The sequence below is a fragment of the Canis aureus genome, chromosome 30 (genome assembly GCF_053574225.1).
Source record: "Canis aureus isolate CA01 chromosome 30, VMU_Caureus_v.1.0, whole genome shotgun sequence".
NCBI classification, from domain to species: Eukaryota; Metazoa; Chordata; class Mammalia; order Carnivora; family Canidae; genus Canis; species Canis aureus.
The window spans coordinates 10,305,802-10,324,560 of record NC_135640.1 but is presented as its reverse complement, the minus strand read 5'-3'; the positions used below and the strand labels follow the sequence as shown (position 1 = coordinate 10,324,560).

The 18,759-nt window shown below is 36.1% G+C and overlaps 1 long non-coding RNA gene across 1 annotated transcript; it reads left to right on the top strand.

Moving 5' to 3' along the window:
* Window positions 1-1,181: 1,181 nt before the first annotated feature.
* On the top strand, window positions 1,182-18,230 carry LOC144301584 (uncharacterized). Its single transcript, XR_013368345.1, has 3 exons — window positions 1,182-1,339; window positions 14,886-14,966; window positions 18,086-18,230. It is a non-coding gene; the product is annotated as an uncharacterized LOC144301584 (long non-coding RNA).
* The last annotated feature ends 529 nt before the right edge of the window (window positions 18,231-18,759 follow it).

Below are 18,759 nucleotides of genomic sequence, written 5' to 3'. Positions count from 1 at the left end.
TGAAGTGATGGTGGGTAATAGCAGTCTCTAAGAATTTTTAAACCCAGGTGACTTTGAGTAAAATTTCCAACCTAATAATCTCTAACTGTGTGACTTTGGGCACGTTGCTTATTCTTTCTCCTCAGTTTCTTTATTTATATAATAGAGATGTTCGCATAAACTTCATATGGTTGCTATACAGATAATGAAATGATATATGTTAACTGCTTACTGGACCATGTCACAGGTAGAAGACCTTAACTGGCTAACAGCTATTTAGTCCACAGATCTCTTTACTATTTGAATCTTCATCTTTTGGAAGTGGATGATCTCTTCAAACTTAGGTGACATTAAATACATTTTCATGCTTTCTGTCCTTAAAATACGATAGAAAATAAGCTACCACTAGAGAAATATTGGCAATTCACAAACCTTTCAAATAGTCTTCAAAGGCTATTTTGGGGCACCAAATTATATAAGCCAAGACAAGTACTTGTTCTGTATTTTAATGAGTGAAGCTGATATCATAACTTTTTAATGTGCTGCATTTCCATGGCTCCTGTCACTGTGAAAACCAAGTGTTCAAAGAAATACATTTAAAAAAGAAATGGATATGTGAATGCTTTTGGTCCCCCCTCTCCTTAGCCATGACAGACAAAGCGAGTGATGAAAGGAGAGCTCATTATTTTGAAGAAATGACACCTTAAATTAAAATGGCAGTGTTCTCTTCCTTTATTAGAAGTCCCTTTTAGAGTAAGAGCCAAACACCTGTTATGAGTTCAGTTGTGTCCCCTCTAATTTATATGTTGAAATTGTAACTTCCAGTTCCACAGAATATGATCTTATTTAGAAATATCATCATTGCAGATGTAATTAGTTAACATGATCTCATACTAGAGTAGAGTGGGTCTCTAATCTAATATGACTAGTGTCCTTATTAAAAGGGGAAATTTGGACACAGACATGCACAGAGGTAAAAGACTACAGAACCTGATAGCAGAGATTGGGATGATGCTTCTACAAGCCAAGAATGCCAAAAATTTCCAGCAAGCCATAAGAAGCTAGAAGAGGCATATGGAACAGATCATCCCCATAGCCTTCAGAAGGAACCCTGCTGACACCTTGATCTTGGACTTCTAGACTCAGAACAATGAGCCGATAAAATTCTATTCTTTAAGTCATACAGTTTGTGGTGCTTTGTTATGGTAGCTCCAGCCAACTAATACAACTCCAGACCATTTATTGAGTTATGAGTTCTGGAGAATTGTGTATAAATCTATTTTCAATTTCTCTCAATTTATGATTGACTATATTACCATTTCTCATACTTAAACACTTCTGGAGTGCACCTGAAGTAAAGGTAAAATGTTTAGAATTATATGGGGCAGAAAAATAAAAATATTTTTAAATTATAAGAATGAAAAGAAGGGAAAATAAAACTGACCAGAAATATTGACGTATTTTTATTTAGTTCATTCACTGAGAGATACAACTAAATGTAATTATGAAAGGGTCAAAGATGCTATTGTAGATGAATATGGGGAATTTTAATTAAATACAGTTGGTAAAATATTTTCAAAGTCTTAGATTTATTTATTCTGAAAAATATTAGCTATTGTGATTCAGTTATAATTTGGACATATTGTACAACTTAAATTGCATTCCAGTTAATATATTTTTCTAGGTACACGTTCAATAGATAAAAGGGAAAATATTTCGGAATTTAACTCAATTATATGTGATTTGATTCTATGATAAGATGAAGAACTATATTCTCTCACCTTTGTATCTTTAAATTTGCAAAGCTCTTTCTGAAGTTATATAAATTGATTAGATTAAATAAACATTTCTGCAGGGTAAAATAAAAGTATACATATCATATAAAAGGGTTAGTTAACAGAGATTGGTTTCTAAATTTTATGTCCCCAGACAGCCATGAGGCAGCCAGCAGAAAAATGCATTTTGAAGCCATCGAGTCTTCAATTTTTATCTCTGACATTACGTTGAGATTCGACAGATGGAAGCCCAGCAGCAGACATGCAAAATGGATGCCAAATGAGGCACATATACATAGCAGAGTGGTGCCCTACCCAGGTGGTCATCTTCTCCTTTCCAAACCTTTAACATGGCTGACTCCAAACTTGACTATGCTGTAGCGATATTGACACATTCTTCAGTCATTGGTGAATGTCAGTGGGCTCTTGGCTCTCTGCATTAGGAACTTTAGCACGCTCTCTGCTCTGTACATATGTCCAAGTTGGCAGCCAGTTGGCATGGCTGCTGATGCGTCTCTATCTGTCAGATCTCCTCATCACCTCTGGGACAGAGATAGACGATTTGAGTATGTCAGCAAGAATGTTACCATTGGCTGTGGAAATATGTCCGGGGAAATAAAAATTAGAAATTATCTTTACCATCTAAACCAAAGGTCTACTTATATTTTAGAATACAGGAAAAATCCAATTAAAATAGTAAAAAAAAAAAAATCATGATAATTTTAGCCAAGACTTTAAGTAGTCTTGAACAGTTAATGGATAAAATACACCTTGTGCAATTGAGCCTAAGAAAGTTTATATCAAGCTTGTGAAAGACTAGAATAGTTTTCCTAACACAGTATCAGGCAGGGTGTTAAAAAAAACCAACCTTGGTAACCGACATTTTTAATTGATTAAAATTACAATAATAGATTACATGAAACAGAATTTTCCAGATGTCTTAAATGCTCTGGGTAATAAATTTTCAGACATTCTTAGAATGATGTGTCTATTTCTACACTCACATGCACATATGTCTGTGTTTTGCATTTGCCCTACCCATTGCCCAGCTAATAAACAGCACCAAAATCATTTGCTTCAAATTTGTCAGGTAACCTTGAAATAATTGGTTGAACTGGTTCCATTTTAAATTAACTTCTCTATAATCTTTTCATCTCAGTGATGTTATCTTTAATTCATCTATCCATTTATATCAACAAATATTTACTGAATTCACTATCACTTGTCTAACCTTTTAAGCAGTTCCTCTGATTATGTTCTCTAGTTAATTTTATGAAATCAGTATCCACTCATTTATTAATTTGAGACAAAAACTTGAGAATCATCCTTGAATTTTTCCCTCCACTGACCTCTCACATGCAATCTGCTCTTAGTCTTCTTAATTCTATTTCGTACATATCACAGATGAGTCATCCAATTTCCACTGCCAGCAGTAGTATTCTCTGTGTATTCAAATGCTCATGAATAGGACTCTATAATCCGGACTCTGAAAAATATACCTATGTCACCCTGTTTCATTATAGTAAGGATGCATTTTTCACAAAGGGGATAAATATATAACTTTTAATCATCCTGGGATAGATTAATTATGGAATAGCAATAGAAATAGAGCCTGGAACAAATGTGGGAAGGAGTTTTCCCTCTTGCATCTGAATGGAGGTGGTGAACAATCATGTTTCATTTTTAAATGTGGAAAAGCTGTCAAAAAGTTTTTTTTTAAAGTAAACACCTTATCTTACTGACACCCCTAGATTATGGATGGAAACCTTAACCTTGGCTTTTTGTAGTGATCTTGACAGCATAGAAATAACAGAAGAGAGCAGCGTGAATCCTGGACAATATCTCTGCTCTCCTGCAGGTCAAGGGGATTTATTTGAGTTCCAGTTTGATGAGTGAGGGGGAAAAAAAACCAAGAAAACAAATAAAGAATACTAAATAATAGTATAATAATCCTTTGGGGATTCTAGGGCACAGCAGATGAAGGAAGGATTGGACTTCATATTTACCTAGACAAGTGCTGGCTGGGGAGCCTGACATCAGTTCAGTGGCTTGAGTCCTACATAGTTGTAGCATAATTTAGTGGTTACAAACATGGGATCTGGTCATAGATTCTGTGGGTTTGAATTTGAATCCTTCTGATCTTTACCAAGTAGTTTAACTTCTTGAGGTCTCAGTTTCCTCATGTAAAATGACAGGTAATGATAATGATAATACCCATCTTGTGATGGCGTGGTGAAGTTTAAACTTCACACAGAAGCTTTTAGAGTAAACATCTTTGCCATGGAGCAAGTGATAAATTGATTGAAAAGATGTGTTATCTATGACCGTAATCTAGATCAAATAACTGAAAATGCATACTGACTTTACTTCCACATTCTATCTGGCCTTCAGGTTGCCCTCTTTGACTCATCCTTCACCAATGGTAACAGAATTGCCAGAATGTGCTCTTTAAAACCAGAATTGATTATGTCATTCCCCAGGTTAGCTTTCTTCAGGCAGTCTTCATAGTTTTCAAGGCAGACCAACATTTCTTACCAGAGAGTGTAAGTAGGGTGACTATACAATTTATCATTTAAGCATAGGAGTAACATATACACTACTAGTATTTACTTTGGGGCAGTAAGCATAACTCAGGTTTATTGCAGGTAAACAGACACGTTTGGTTATTAGGAGAAGCCTTTTTTGTGATTTTGTTTCCTACCTCACCGATAGTTCCTGATCTTCTGCTGTAGCCTCCCAGACCCACCAGCAGTCCCTAAGGTATCATGCTTCTCTGTGCCTTTGAATATGTGGCTGTTACAATTCTCATTTTCTTCTCTCCATTCCCTTACAAGATTTATACTTGTCATTTTAAGCCACTGCTGAATTTGGGAAACCTCTTTAGATTCATACATTCTGAGTCATTTGTGTGTCTGTATGTAATATGTGGGTTTATCTTCATCATAATAATATAATAATAATAATAAAAATAGTTGCCAGACACACCAGTACCAGGATAAGTGCTTTGTATGTGTGTTTCTCTAAACAATCTTTTGACAGAGAGAGTGAGAGAAAGATCAGAGAGAGAGGACAAGCAGGGGAAAGAAGCTGAGAGGGGGAAGGAGAAGGGAGAGGGAGAAGCAGACTCCACACTGGGGAGGGAGCCTGACATGGGGCTCCATCCCAGGGCCCTGAGATCATGACCCGAGCTGAAGGCAGAAGTTTAACTGACTAAGCCACCCAAACACCTCTCTTTCTCTCTCTCTCTCTCTCTTTAATTATCTGTACTTTGTATAGTGCTGGCACATGGTAAGCACATAACACATGTTTGATAGATGAATGGATTACTAAATCTTGACCAATTCAGTGGCTCTGAACAGTAGCCACTTTCTTTCCATTCAAAGGCATCCTTTCTGAGTTCAGACACATTCCTCAAACTTAGGGCTCTGGTTCCCATATCTTGGTTGTCCACCTAACAAGGTTTTGAAGCTAGATTAAAGTACATGCAAAAAAAATGGATGCCTGGGTGGCTCAGCAGTTGAGCATCTGCCTTCAGCTCAGGGTGTGATCCTGAGTCTGGGGATCGAGTCCCACACCAGGCTCCCAGTGGGGAGCCTGCTTCTCCCTCTCCCTATGCCTCTGCCTCTCTCCCTGTGTCTCTCATGAATAAATAAATAAAAATCTTTAAAAAAAAAGTACATGTAAAAGAATCCAGACAAATCTACACGTACAGCAAGGCACAAAGGCTGTACAGGGGGCTGGTGGATCAGGGAAATAAAACATTTACTATATAATACAAGAGGGATTTATGTAGATTGACTCCATTGTTTTGTCTCAGAATTAACCAGAAATATTCTTTTTCAAAAACTTGCTGAGATCATTAAGGAAATGGCAATTGTGATAAGAATAGGAAGAGGAAGAATGAGAGGTTATTTTGGAACATAAGGTTACTGTGGAGGAGGCCAGGTCTTAATGGGATTTTAAAGCAGGGGACTTTGGCTAGCTAGATGACAGTATGGCAAGACTGACAGTATGGTGGCACTGGGGGCCTGGTAATTTAAGGAAAGGAGTGTTAGGTTATGAAAGAGGCAGTGGCACAGAAAGGTGTTTAGTAAGGAGTGTCATACATAACCCTCACTGTTCAATCTTGCTTCAGACTAGTCCTTACCTTCTGTGAAAACTCAGGGGCAAAGCGAATCTGCCATTTGACTCCTACTCCTGTCAACTTCAGGGTGACTGCTGCAGACACAGATGGGATGTCTCACTACAGAAAGAAAATGGTGCAAGGTACTTTATGACACAAGTAGCTGTGCCTGCGCACAGTCTGGAAGAGCCAGTACAAATCAGTCACCTTTAATGTTTTGGGTTTAAAAATGTTGAAATCTTCCTTTCCTTTCTCAATATAGTAGAGGAATTCTCCCAGTTTTGATGTCTACTTCAGGTTTATCTATATTTACCTGTATGTAGAGAAAGACATGCAAAAATCAATGGGATGCAGTCCAATAGTGAGAGCATCACAATTTAGATGGCTCAGAGGTGGCTTCAATAAATGAATGGTCAGGGTCCTGAAACCTGGATTTGATTCTTGACTCTGCCATTAATGAATAAATCTCTTGGCCTTCTTAGGTTTCTAGTTCCTTATGTCTTAAGGACACCATGAAAGATAACCCCAAAGGTACTTTGCAATTTTTAAAAGAATTGTTTTGGAATGCCTGGGTGGCTCAGTGGTTGAGGGCCTGCCTTCAGCTCAGGGCCTGATCCTGGAGTCCCGGGATTGAGTCCCATGTCGGGCTCCCTGCATGGAGCCTGCTTCTCCCTCTGCCTGTGTCTCTGCTTCTCTCTCTCTCTCTCTTTGTGTCTCTCATGAATAAATAAATAAAATCTTAAAAAAATAAAAAGAATTGTTTTATTCTTAACAAAGTTAGAAATGCTGAAAGAACATGGAATTTTGGTGTCAGACAAATCTGAGTTAAATCCTTGAACCACAACTAGATGACCTTGGGAAAGTTTTGTATCCTCTCCATGTCTAATTTTTCATCCGGAAAATGGGAGTATTATTGCTGACCTCATGACCATTAAATGAGATTCAATGTGGAGCTGAGAGCGTATCGCCTGGTGCATAGGAGGTATTGATGAATGGAGGTCGTTATCAGAGAACTTTTATAGGCAGAGGGAAGTCTCATTTCTTACGAGAGGTGTACCAAATGGGACACTCAACTTACTGGTTTGCATTCCTCACCCGTGAAGGTGTCCATGAATTGAAATTAGCACTGTGTGTGAGCCTCATGGGATTCAAGTGTTGCTAAGGCAACCACTAATTTCCAAATCAGGGTAAATAGTTTCACAGAATGTACAGTTTCCTTTAACAAATTGGCTTCCAGTGAAGGGCACACCTTTTCTTCCCCTGCTGCTCTGTATCCAAGTTAGGGCTGGAGCACCTGCAGCTCTATGTGCCAGGGGCTGCTTTCATCTTCTGCCAATGACACTTGGAAGGGGAACAGCCAGTAACAGAGATCCCTGAGGTCTGTCAGCTTTACCCAGTCTTTACCTTTTGTACTTTGTCAAGTTATAGTCACATTTCTTGACTCACACAGTAGGGCACTGAAACAGCTCCTTGGCACATTCATGTAATAGACTTCTAAGCAAAGATGCCATGCGGTTTGCAGCCATCTCAGTGTGCCTTCCCTTCCCCACTCTGCAACCATCCTCATTTCCCCTACTCACTCCTATGAATTCCTGCCAAGAATGAACCTATTATTAAGCCGGCATTGCCTCTCCTGCTACATTCTTGTGTTAAATTAGTCCTCTTCATTGTTGCAAATAATAGGCAACCACTTATATATCAATGAAAATTCGCTGCACTGCTGTGGGATTATTTCAGTCCTCGATAAACGACACATTCCTGCCATTGTTTATGGGGAGTGATTTTAAGTCTCTATTGCTTCATTTTAAATTTTTTCTTTTGGGTGGGGTGGCCAATTTTCCCCAAGCACTTGGCATATTTTCTCCTTTAACCCCTTGGAATAATGGGTACTGTAGCACTGACATCTTTTTTTTTGAAATAATTCATAGTCTTGGCTTCTGCTTTTGAATATGCCAGTAGCAAAGCATGAATACAATAATAAAAATTCATGGAAGTATGTTAATTGCCTTCCTTAAGAATATGAGAGGAAATTCATGATTATTTCATTTTTTCTGGTCAAGTCTTAAATTCAGAAAAAGCCTCACCTGTTTTTTTCCACGGCTTTATGAGGAAAAGACTTGACACTTTCACTGAAGTTGTCTTCATGCATATCTCTCATGCATACTGTCTCCTTGAGAACTTGAAACACCTCCAGAAAGTAGCTATTATTATGTCCATTTCACCAATATGGAAACTGATTGGAATTTTAAAGAATCTTACGTTAAAAAAAATATTCAATTTGGAAAGCCATGTATCAAAATTACTGATACAACCACAAAGCAAAACATTTCTCTCCGTGGTAGGAAAAGCAGAAGTAAGAAAAAAAAGTATATTGTACAGAAAAGAAAAAAAAATGTTTATATTTAGTCTAAAGAATGATGATAAAATGGACACACACCATTCTCTTAAGAGAAAGCACCTACCATCCTGAGGTGCCTGTCCTGGGCTTATTGGCCCTTAGATCTATGCTCTGTGTCACTAGAGGGAAGCACTTTCAGGTTGCATTATGCCAGTTCCCTTCCACCTGTGGTAGATCATTGTGAACCATGGCAGATGGTAGGAGGACAGGAGGAAGGAAGAATCCAGGGCATTTTCTGCCCCTGGCCTTTCCTTACACATACACCTGGGGTGAATATACAGCCACTCTGACATAGGCCGTTGTGGTTCCTCTTTGTTTCTCTGGCTTAGACATGATAGTGGATTCTTGCTTTCCCTAGTTTCTGGTTTACCTCACTCTCTATTTGGTTTCTCAGCTCTTCCATCATCTAGGTCAGTAATTTCTTATTAAATTTCCTATAATAAATATTCTTGAAATGGTTTTATTTTTTAATATTTATTAAATATTAAAAGTATTTATTAAATAAAAATATTAAATAAAATATTAAATTTATTTAATATCCTGACTAATGGACCTTAAAAGCCCTGTGTGCTCCTCTTTGATCACACCTCTTACCCAGTGGTTACCCAGAAGTAACCACTATTCTGATTTTTAATTTTAGCATTCTCTCGATTTTCATTCTAGGTTTTATAACTATGTATCCTTAAGCACTATATACTTTTCTACTTTTTTGGTTTTTCTCTCTATATAAATGGAATCACACAGTATGTTCTCTTGTATGACTTGCTTTTTTCCTTCAACAATATGTTTTTGAGACCCATGTGTATTACATATGTATGAGTTCATTAATTTCCTCTGTAGCATAGTATTCTATGATATTAAATAGCACAATTTATGCATTCTACTGTTGAAAGACATTTGTCTGTTTCCAGTTTGCACTCTTATGGACATGTTACTTTGAGCATTTTGCTGTGTATCTCCTGGTGACTACGTGTGAGAATTTTTCCAGTACAGACAGCCTTTGGGGCTATAGACCACATAAATGTTCAGAATTACGTGATAATACCAAACTATTTCCCAAAGCGATTGCACCAATTTACAAATCTACCAGCAGTGAACAAGTATCCCAGTTATTCCAAGTCCTAGCTAGCTCTCAGTTTTCTTGAGTATCAAAGATTCAAATGAAGACAAATTCTATGTAACATATCTAAATAAGCTATTTTCTTTCTTTTTTTTAAAAAAAGATTTTATTTATTTATTCATGAAAGATACACAGAGAGAGGCAGAGACACAGGCAGAGGGAGAAGCAGGCTCCCTGCAAGGAGCCCCATGTGGGACTTGGTCCCGGGACTGGGATCACGCCCCGAGCCAAAGGCAGACAGACGCTCAACCACTGAGCCACCCAGGAGTCCCTAAATAAGCTATTTTCTATACTTTCTTACAGTGGGATATTCCTGTGTTAATACTTTTTGCCAGTCATGAAAGTAAATGTAAGCATTTCCATAGTGTCTATGTATAAAACTCTTGTTGATTTGTAGATTAGAAGACTCTCATAGGTCATTACAATCAACTTTTCATCTTATGGAGGTTAGGTGATTTGTTAAAGGGCGCTTTTTAGAGGAAAAGAAGATGTAAATTTGTAACTCTCTGTATCTCATATTTCACTGAGGCCCCAAGAGGAAGAGATACAAGGGGCAAAGCATTCCAAACAGGTTCTAGACCACTTACTCATCATTTGCTGAGGAGAGACTCCAAATAGGTTTTGTAACTTTTAGCCCAACATTAATTTAAGGGAACAAAGTATTGAATTTGGAGAGATAAAGAAAAATAGTCCTTTGGAGAAATGTGTTGCATTCTGATAGTATTCACACCACCCTCAGGAGAAAGGAATAAAGTGCTTTTGCCACCTTGTGCTGAATCTGAGGAGCTTCAGCTGAATGCCTTGGAGAGCTCTACCTGGGTTACCTGCCTTTTTAGGCACAATGGATGACACCAGCTCCATTCCTGAAAATCATAAAGGCAAAGGTTGTGGCTGGGTAGCTGCTCTGATCAGAGTGAAGGGATATGCTGCATTGGAAGTCAACCGCACTCCAAATGTTTGTCAAGTCAGTAATCTATGGACTGAAAGTGGGCTTGAGAGAGAACTTTGTGCTAGAAGGTTTAACTTAAAGGACTGAGAAGGGTGGATTGCCAGAGGTTGAGGAGGGAGATGGAAGCAATACCATAGAGAGTCATTGCTGTGTCAGGTGAACATTTGGTGTGTGTGCATAAGGAATGGAATAGTGTTTTCCAAAGCATCTACAAAAGAAGTCCACAAAGGAGAGATTCATCTTTGAACATACACCAAGACTAGAGAGCACCAACTCCAGATCTTTTACATACCAGTGAATGAGTAAAGTAAGACCTGTCTTGCTCTGTCTTGTCTCTGCTCCTTCCCCTTCCCAGTTTCTAGAGGAGCTAAGGGATGGATGGTGGGAAGAGAAAGAAGAGCACAAAATGGGGAAATAGAAGAAAAGTCAATTGCGTGTACTGTGGGGTTCAGCATGAAGAATGCTGGTGCTGAGTCAGAGCACAGCTTCAAAATTAAATGAATTTCTGAGTTTAGCTATTACAGGTACTAGATAACTTAATTACTTGAATGAAAATGTTTTGTGAATAAGAATGACAGAACCTTTGAAAGTGATGAGAAAAATCATAGGGGAAAAATGGCAGTTTGAGTATAAATAGATACCTCTTTTCTATCTGAAATTCCCCCCAAAACTTTAGTGTATATATATTTATAATAAATATATAATAAAATATAAGCAAATAAATACAAATATGTATGTGTATATTTATACAGTTTTTAAGGCATAAACCCACTGGGACAAAGGGAGTTAGAGTGGAAGCAATAGCAGATCCAACAGTAAAAGTTTTTGAGGCTGGAAACCAGCAGGACAAGTGGTAACCAACAAGGCGGAGCCAAGAAAGCTGAGTAACGCAGTGGGAGGACTGACGATCAATTTGATTTAATTAAAGAAGTACTAAAAGGCTCAGAAGTTTGATTAACACTAGTGACACACAGAAGTGTAGGTGAGGTTGGATGGAGTAGAATTGTTGGATGTCTGTTTAAAAACCATTAGAATTTCTAGATTCCCTCCAGATTGTTCCATGCCCTTCCTCTGTTCTTCCATAGCCCTTGTATATTATTCTATATTTCCAAAGAATGTACTTATATTGTCCTTTGTGACTTTTCACTTTTATGTAGTATGTTTTGACTTTTAGCCATTTACTTCCCCATACATTTTTCTATCCTTGACAGTTTTACTGTCATTTTGGATGATTAATATATCATGTTTAGATTATGACTATGTAAATGCTATTTACTGATAAGCCATATAGGTTACTTAATTATTTCTCTTGAAAACATTGTCGTTTTCCATGACGTTAATAAATGACTTTCCTTTTAACATTTTTATTACTTTTACATACATCGCAATATCCAGAGGAATAAAATAATGAGTCATAGAGGATGTTCAGTTGGATAAGAACATCCATATTCACAGGACCAAAGCTTTTAGGAAAATCTGAGTTTGAGGTAGGGCAGGAGAGTCCAGAATTAAAACCACTAGGCAAATCATACTGACTGGGGAGGTTGGATGTCATTTAAGTTCAATTAATCTAATATAGTATATTCTTAGCACTTTGTTAGGCACCTAGAACACAAACATACTCATTTTCAATATGGTCCATGCCTCCTCATCTGTCATATTAAAGTGCTGACAGAAAGACAAATAACCACATGTTATATCACAATGTATCTGAATAATGGTGTGGCAGTGGAAGTGATGATAAATCCCAAAAAGCTTTTCAGGTTCATGAGGCTTGCTGACTCTCATGAGACAGGTAGGAATTCAGTAGACGGAGTTAGAGGGGAGTGAAGTTTCAGACAAAGAGTAAATATTTAATGAGTCATTTGGTATAATATTTTAGAGAAAAATTTTTCAGTGTTGTTGAAGATTAATTTGGAGGGAATTAGATCAGTTTGGAGCTACTGAAATAGTCTAGGCAGAAGTCATGAGGGCTTAAAGTAATACTGTGTTCAGAAAACAAGGAAGGAACTGATTTGAAAGCTAGTATAACATTTGAATTAATAGGATTGTGTTATTACCTGGATTTTGGGGGATGTAGTTGATTCTTGGGTATCACAGACCCTATGTTTGGAGTTACTTGATGGATAAACATGGCATTCACTGAGATACGCACATAGGAAGCAAATGGATTTGGTTGGGAGATAATGACTTTTTGCCCTATTGAGTGTATATTGTTTGTGGAAGATATGTATGAAGAGAATGATGAGATAGGATGGCATTTTGAGGTGTCAATGATATTTTAATTCCTTTTCTTGGAACCTGTTGGTCTTTCTCTAGCCCAGGGAGTTTAGAGTATTCCTTCTACACTACCACAAGACAAGAGATGATTACTATAAAGCAGATCAAGAGTTAATTCTTAGGTTTGATTTTCATAAGCTTAAGCTTTACCATAAATAAAAGACTTCCAAATTCATCATGAAGAAAAAAGATGAATATATTTCTTTTCTGCAAATCTCCTTTCCTTCCTAGAAAAATATCATGGCTCCAGAAAGGGACCTCTCTTATTCAACTCCAGAATATGGAGATTTGGCAAATTATAGAGTTCATTCACAACATGTAAGAACAAGGGCAGGAAAAAATCTTCTCCTGGTATACCTAAGCAGATTGGCTAGAGAGGGCTTCACAGACTTTCCCACAGCCCTGAGAGTACTTTCCATGGGCCCTAGAATGGCTTATACATCATTGCTGGAAATGGGCTGAATTTAGTGAGTTTGGGGGGGGGGGAGGGCGGAGGAGGTTGCAACACTGATTTTTTGTGGATTAATGAACAAAGTACAAACTGAGAATAGGGACATCTCAGCAAATGATAGATAAGTATGTAAACAGATTGTCGTCAAACCCTACTGTGTCCCCAGAATTTAAAAGAATTCTAGGGAGAAAGCAGATTGCTCCTTCAACTGACTGAAATTAAGTTTCCATTTTCAGGTGAAATGGGCTCTTAAAATACAAGTCAATTATTGAAAAATGAAGAAAATCCATTTATTTAGCATGTAGTTTTGTAGACTGGGATTTATACCTTTTATATACAGTAGGCAATTGGATATGTTTTCCTGGGATACGATTGATAAACCTCTTCTGGAGGTATTGACTTGTAAGTCATCAATATATCTGTAATGGTTGAAAGCCAATCAATAATCAGATTACCTTGGTAACACGTAGAGCAGGAGGAAAACAGGTTAAGGGCAAAACTGTCTGAAGTACACCCAGATTAAAACAGGTGGAAGAGGCTGGCCTTTAAGGAACACTGAAGAAACATTTTTAGAGTGGCCTTTTGAAGGAGTAGCCTATGTCTGACGGCCTAACATTGCTGGCTGTGAATTTCAATTCAAAAGATTTATCATCTAACATGTCTAGGTTTCATGAGAAATATTATATATGGCTTTCTTGCCTTTCATCATTCACATAATTAAGCTAAATGACTCCTGCAATTTCTTTGTTTTATATTAATTTTGACTTCGGCCAGAAAAGAGAATGTGAGTGTTGATATAAACATATCAGTGAGCTTTTATTAAAACGAACAAACAACAATGTTTATCCCACCCCTCAAAAAAAAAAAAAAAAACTGAACAAACAGACACAAAGAAATTGCCTTCAAATATCGCATGTCAAATTATGGGCAAACCACGATCCATTATACATAGGTATATTACAGAGTATTCTGAAAAGTTAGAGCTTAGTGTCTTGGTAATTCTTGAATCTTCATTAGAGTTTCAATTGCTTTCAAGTAACCTGTAGTAATAAATTTCCTCTGGTATCCATGCAGGTACTTGTGAGTACTTTAGAGATATAGACTCTTATTTAGGATGAAACTGAAGAGGCTGCCAACACTTCATGTGTCAGCCTTGGTGGAAACTGATGTTCATGTGTTTCTGTCAGTTGTCACCTGGGATGGATTTCAGTTGCCATTGTGAATATAAAAAGCTCACTATCCCATTACAAATTCCCATGAGTTGTTTAGTCCTGTCTTTCTTTTTCTAAAGGTTAAACTCTTATCTTTCTGCTAAAAAGTTAGATAATTAACATTCTCACTTACAATGCTTCTATAACATCTGCAGATTATGCACCATTAATCAAGTTCCTCTGCAGGCATGATTGACTTTCCCAAAGAAACTTAGGGAATAAATCCTTTCTCTTTAGTAATAACTTTGTTGTTATTATGGTTTAAAAATTCCCTTTCTGAGAAACTCAATTTGGAGTAACAGTCTCTTGCTACTTAAAATAGGTATTATAAAACCATATAACAGAAATAAGAGTAAATGATGTATTTTAGAATCTTTAAGAGTGCTGACATCCATGCATTAAGAACTTTAAAATCTGTGATTTCCAAAGTATTGCATATTTATAAAATCATTTGTATTGACATTTAAATTCTCCATTTTCAAATGACAGAAGCAAATATTAAGCATATATACTTTATTAGCATTTTATTTTTTATTATTTTTTAAAGATAGATTTATTTATTAATTTGTTTGTTTGTTTGTTTGTTTGTTTGTTTATAGGCAGAAACACAAGCAGGCTCCATGCAGGAAGCCCGACGTAGACTCAGTCCTGGGTCTCCAGGATCACACCCCGGGCTGCAGGTGCCAATAAACCTCTGCACCACCGGGGTTGCCCTTTATTAGTATTTTAACTTGAATTTAGATTTCATTTGTATGGAAAAGATATATTAAAGAAATCAGATTTTTAACATTTTAGAATTTCTGTGCCTGAATTATTTGTCAAGAGCACCTGCACATGCCAAGTGCTGGACGTTTATAGAATATATGTCCTAGAAACGATTTGTTCATGGAAAAAATCTGTTTTATATCTGTGATGTTTCCTTGACATTTTGTTTCTGCTATAGGTTTCTTATAATACTTCCTTGATCTGTCTGAGGAGATAGATTGTGAGAATTTTTTGGAAGCTTTAGAGATCTTTTAAACATAGAAATAAAACTTCTTTTCCATCATGAGATTTTGTTTTCCATTCTCTCCTTCATGTTTCCTTCTTTCTTTTTACTTCTCCTAAGTAAGCAATAGAGAAAAACCAACCTTTTTGAAGAAAATAGCATAAGAATTTGTTGTTGGATAACAGAAAGCACACATAAACTGAGTCAATAAAACTAAATGTTAGTGTATTATGTCAAAAATATTAATGAAATATCTTGACCTAAATGGCTCTTCCTCTAAACTTTAAATATAATACAAATTTTCACAGAAAAAGATTGACAACCTTGACACAGAGACATATATATGTTTTTAAATCTCAGAAGTAGTCAGCTAATTTTTTAGGCAGCAATCCAGAATTTTGGGAGAGAGAGGTTATAATTAAAAAAAAAGAAAACAAGGAGATGCCTATAAATTATGATTAGGTATACAGATATTTATCTCCTAAAAATTAAGAATTAACCTGATCTTTGGTATTAGACTAAGTTCTCTAAAAGGTAATAGGTAGAATATTTAGCCATCAAGTAACTTGGCTCTATAAAAAAATGCTTGTGAAAATCATGACATTTAGTGTTCACTCCAAGTTCAATCTTTAATCATACTGAATCATTTGCAATTACCTATATTTTTAAAAATCTTCATGAATTAGCTTAATTGACCTCTATTTCTTCTCTTCCTGGTGAACTTCTACTCATCCTTAAATAGCCAAGGAAAGTGTTTTCTCTGTGAATGTTTTGTAACCCTCTTATACTGAAATAACCCTTTTTCTTGCTACTGTCATTATTATTTGGAGCAGAGCTTAATTAATCACATTGCATTTGCATCTTAACTTTTTGTTTGTGTGTTTTGTTTCTGCATATTAAATGAGATCTCAGCAAGGGCAAGGGCCATATTTCAGCCATCATATTCCCAGCAATGAGCTCAGAGCTCATTTTAAACTGTCACAAGCAGTCATAGTTTAAAAATATATAAGTACAGGAATTTATATTCATAGTCGGTAGAAACAAGAAGGGTCACAGTCAGTATCTTGAGCTTAAGAAATTCTTGCTTCTATTTCAGCTATAGACAGCCTCCATGATTTATTATTATTTCTTAATGGAAGAATAAAGAAATAATTGAAAAAGAATAAGAACAGAGATTTAAGTTGCAGACTGATGAAACTGTACAATTCAAACATTATGAGAAAAAAACCTATGATATAAATATTTTTTAAAATTTTCACTTAAATAAACGATTATTTAGGAAAAAATGTGAGGAAAAGAACAAATTAAGCACTTAGAAAAGGAGAATATATTTCTAGATTTACCTTACTTGACCTCTAACCAGTAAACAAACACAGCGATGTTTAGTTGAGGATATCAAGTACCAATTGTACCAGAACAAATGATTGAGTACTCTTAAAGGGTGTTGTACTAAGTTCAGCAGACGTAGACACAAATAATTCTACTAGCATATTTTCTTACACATTTGAATATTAAGCATGTGTTCTTTTATTTTTAAGTGTACCAAGAACAAACTTGACCAAGGGGATGAAAAGAATTTGTTCTTTTAATTAAACTTCTAGTGTAAGCACACACAACTTAGTTCTAATCCTCTTTCTCTCTCGACCCCATCTCTTTGTCTCTCTCTCTGTATATATTCTGTTTGTACAAGGATATTTATTTTTTGGTATATTTTTTTTCACTACTGTATCCCTAATCATTAGAACAGTTGACACATAGTAGGAACTCAATAAATACTTGTGGGTGGATATATATTTCTTTATTACCAAGGCAGGTTGCCCATAGAAGCAGAAGACATGGTCCTTGTTTGGTAGCTGGTAATACCTAGATGACTAGAAAACCTGTAATACATATACTCTCATCAGTTTCTCTAAACAGCCTTTCTGCTAAAATTAGAAATATCTTCATTTTGTTCTTTGTCTTAATAAAGATAAACTAATTATTAGGCCTTGTGAGTAAGGCAGTGTTGGTCTCTATCCTCAAAGTCCAGAAGCCAAATTGTTATGAACATTAGCCTATTTCTTTTAATAAGTCAATTTGAACATTGATTCAAACTGTAATATGATAAAAAATATTTTCTAGAAGATGTAACTATAAATATTGTCAATATATATTGTCAGATATCAAGTGTTTACTGAGTTGTCTACAGACCTTCCACAGCAAAGAGAATGTCTATCTTTAAGAATAATGTATAAAACTTATGGGTATTTAATAATTTTAACATTTTAGAATTGAAATTTTAGAGCTTAGAAAAATCATTGTTTCCAAGATCTTACATTTTAAAGTAATCGAATGAGATGTAGAGCATTTAGGTGACTGAACTGTGACACAGAGGTCAATGATGAGCCGTCAGAGGAGACTTCATGACTCCTGACAACTCCATTTAATGTTGGTTTCAGTACACTCCTATTGTTCAGCATACTCCATAATTTAATGAAATCCATATATATCCAAATGTAATAACTTAATCATTATTATAAGGTAGACTGAAAAGTCTTAATGTAAAGCAAATCAGAGCAGGCAGCCATGTTTATATTAATTGAGGGAAAACCACAGCCTCGGTATAATACGTATATCGTGGGGAGCTCCATCATATGGAAATTTTGAGAACTTCAATTTAGAAGGACCCATATTTCACAAACTATTGACATTATGATAGGTCATGATCTTCCTTGAGTTGCCCCAATTTCTCTAGCTCTTCGATTGGATTTTTGTTTGTTAATTTTTAAAAAAAATGTAATGGAATTTGTTTTTGTTTCTGTTTCTGAACAGAGAATTCTTCAGAATCTGTTTCTGAAAGCTATTTTGTGCCACCTTCAACTGACTGGAAGACTATGTTTGGGAGAATGATGTGAAATGTTATCTTTGGATGTTGGAGATAATTCTTTAAAGCACTGTAGTATTTGGAAAATGGTATTTGAATCAATAAATAATTAAATTAATGATGATCTTTTGGGGAAAGTATTTCAAACTGAATCATTGAGTTAGTCTTTCAACATTTCAAAATACTAACCAGAAAGGCAGACAATGGAACATTTACAAATTAATATCTTGGTCAGGTGGAGAAGTTAAAAAAATCCTTTAATAGAACTGAAAGTGTAGCTATTGATTTCTTAGGAGATAGGATTGCTAAAGGCTGAATTGCTTCTATGATTAAATCACAAGCTTCAGCTCTGGCATCAGTGTTTCCTTCAGTCAAAATCACAGAGGATATCTGCAGATCCCTAGAGCTGTTTCTCTGAGTAAACTAGTAAAACATAAATATTTCCCTGAGGGGTTTTGATCCAGTGCTAGATTAGCTGCCTGAAGTTGATCATTTCAGTTTTTCTTGGAGAGATCTATAGAAGCTAGTTACCTACTTGACTTGCCCTTCTGTATCTGAGAATTAAAATGGATAACAGTTGAAACCTCTGCATTTATTTAGTGCACTGCAGGGCAAGATGGAA